Below are 3,233 nucleotides of genomic sequence, written 5' to 3' on the forward strand. Positions count from 1 at the left end.
TATTATTTTTTTATTATCCTGCCGGTAAAATAAAATCTATTGAGCCACTAAGGCAGTTATGCTTTTTTGTGCGTGGATAAGGCAGCATTTGCTGCAGGCGAAGAAGATTGTCGGGTAAAATTTAATTTTTTTTTCTGAATTAAATTGAGCTTAATTATCTCGAAAAACTTTTTGCGAAATCGTCTTCGTTTAAAAATGTTCATTCATTATTTAATACCGTAATCCAACGCTTTATGTGATTATGTCTGATTTTTGTAAAATGAAGCGTGAAATAATGGTTGTTCCGCAATATTTCACCTCAATGTTCAAAATGGACTAATTTCAATACAGATTTTCACTGTTATATTTATTGTTACTCCTATCTTCTGAAAGTAATTTTCCTCGTGAAACTGCCCTCTTACGTAATAGCATGAAAAATAGGCATTTAAAAGACTGATTTTCACTGCTATACATGTTAATTTTCCTTCCCTTCTATCAAGTGGCTAGTTGTAAGTAAATCCACTCGTCAAAATTACACTCCTACGTCATCGTAAGGACAGTCGGTCTTCCTACTCTCCTTTGAAGTCTTGCACATAATTCAGGTCGTGGGTTTTTCTAAATAAATGATCTGTAATGACCAGACGTGAGCTGGCGTCTCCAGGCGACGGTCGCGTCTACGTCTGGCGCTTGATTGTTGACGAGTCGGCCAGCGACGCGGCCGTTGCCATGGAGACGCCGCACCGCGCTGCTCGGCATTTCTGAGAGCCTCTTAAATTAGTTCCTTTTACAATCAAGCTACTAGAATTATGAACATAATTTACAGGGGCTCATTTTGAATCTCCTCGGTTGATGTATGTTGAAGAGAAAAATTAAGATTGAATATTTCCACTTGATAATTGAAATAACCGCTATTTTCGCACTGCAATATCTCCACTGTTTTAATTAAATGGAAAATCTAGGAGAAGGAAATTCGGATTTATTGATAATAATTAAAGCCAATCGATTGAATAACATGCAATACGAAACTTAATGTTGAAACCAGCAATCAAGAGAGTTCGGCATCAAAGTATTATGACTTAGAAAAGAACGAGCGTCAAATGAGGTTAACAGTTGCCGGTGGGCATGCACGATTTTATCTTACTATGCGTGGAAACTGAACTACATTTAATATGACTTAGAACTTTTTGTTCACAGAAAGTGTATTACTTAGCCAAACAAAGTGGCAGTAATTTCTTTTGGCTCTTGAGGAAGAAGTTCAAGGAATGATGGAAGTCTCACTTGTATTGAAGAGATGAAAGTTTCACTTTTGCTGTACCTACTGTCGAAGCAGACAGTTTAACTTGGTGCTTTTGGGTGATTTATGACACTAAAAGCAGTTGCAAACAGTTAGGTAGCTAGCGAAACACGAGAAGCACATTCATTGTACCGAGAAGATAGTTATATACGGGTAGCAATGTCCGTAGACTTCCTGGGTTGCTCTCGTAGTTCTTCGATGCAGTATACACTTTATATACACATCGCACATACACGTAATATTAACATTGTACGAGTGTGTTGAATTTTACTAAGCAAACATTTACTATGGAGTCGTTTTTAGATGCTCAAATTTGATGAGACTTTCTTTTTATTCAGCTCTGGAGTTATCACAACTAATCCTAATCGAGAGAAAGCCTAAGAAATAGTTCAGCAAATGTTAAATTTTAGACGTGGTTGTAGCAAAACGTGTCCTTATACAAAGAGAAACTTTGCAACTTAGGCATTTTATTATCTTCAGCAGGTCGCAAAAGAAATTTAATTTGGTAATGGAGAAAGTGACTGATGGGAGCGACTTTCGAACGACAAAAAGTAAATTCCTTTCCACGGGGCACCGTGTCGAGGAAATGTGTGCTCAGCTCTCTTGCGATCAGATCGAGTCAGTTTACTCAGTGGAAAAACTCTCCTCGATTAGGAAACTCTCGACATAAATTTAGAAAGATATGAAAATGCGGGGATCCACGCAACCAATCAATAGAGTTGGAAGGATTAAGACTGCAATCGTTACTAACTTCGATGAAAATAATTATAAAAAGATAATAAATATTTCAAATCCTAACAGATGACGGTAGTTTCAAACAAAACTATGTTTCGCAATAGATATTTACGAACTTTGTTTTTCTCTTTAGTCGATAAATAATAACATATTTCTAACAAAGAAACACAGAAGTTAGACCACGTAACAGAAACTAATTGCTCATATTATTAATCCGATATTTTTTCTTGAATTCTTGACTAACTTCATCCTATCCTTTAATCATGTTCCAGATGATTTCATTTTAATTTAGTAAGAATGCGCAACCTAAGTTGTGCATCGATCGCCAGAATTTCGGAGATAAGAAGCCACATTGAAAACCAAGTCAAAATTAAAAGAACCATGAAGGACTTCCACCAATCAGGGCAACTTATCCTGGCCCACCAAGCTTCCTGATGAAAATCGACGATAATGATTATGAGTAAATGGATTCAGAGGGAAGTTTGGTGGACCAGATCAATTGAAACTGATTCAAACTTGAACATTTATAAAGCAATCCATTTTTCATCAGTTCAATTTTTGATTCATAAAGTTTTACACCATTATAGAGCCGCCATCATGAAACTTCTGCTTTCTTATAGAAATTTTGACTAGTTTACAGGCAGATGATGTAATGGTCTCCAAATCACAGAAGCGAGTAATATTCTCTTGTGACCAGACCTTGTAGAAGAGGCTTAGAGAAGCTTGCAATCGGGATCCCGATCCTAGAATGGGAGAGGAAGAAATATCAATAATGGTTTTGGCACTCATTTCCTGAGTCTTCTTTGTTCACCTTGCATGAAAGATTATTTTTAGCGCATTTTCTCATTTATGGAAAAAATGCACTATTGTGCTCGCCATGTCCGTCTGTCTGTCTGTCTGTCTGTCTGTCCGTCCGTCTTTCCGTCCGTCCGTGACCTCAAGTTTTCGTCGACGAAAAAATGCGCTCTCTGTCACTCACTGCAGTGAGTACTGAGTTATATTTTTAGCGCATTTTCTCATTTATGGAAAAATGCACTATTGTGCTCGCCATGTCCGTCTGTCCGTCTGTCTGTCCGTCAGTCCGTCCGTCTGTCCGTGACCTCAATTTTTCGGTGACGAGAAAATGCGCTCTCTGTCACTCACTGCAGTGAGTACTGAGTTATATTTTTTATGATTCTGGGTGTTCAGAAGCTTCCAATGTGTCAAAATCTCTATCATGAAAGTG

This window comes from Hyalella azteca, unplaced genomic scaffold (assembly GCF_000764305.2).
Source record: "Hyalella azteca isolate HAZT.00-mixed unplaced genomic scaffold, Hazt_2.0.2 contig10017, whole genome shotgun sequence".
In the NCBI taxonomy this organism is placed as follows: Eukaryota; Metazoa; Arthropoda; class Malacostraca; order Amphipoda; family Hyalellidae; genus Hyalella; species Hyalella azteca.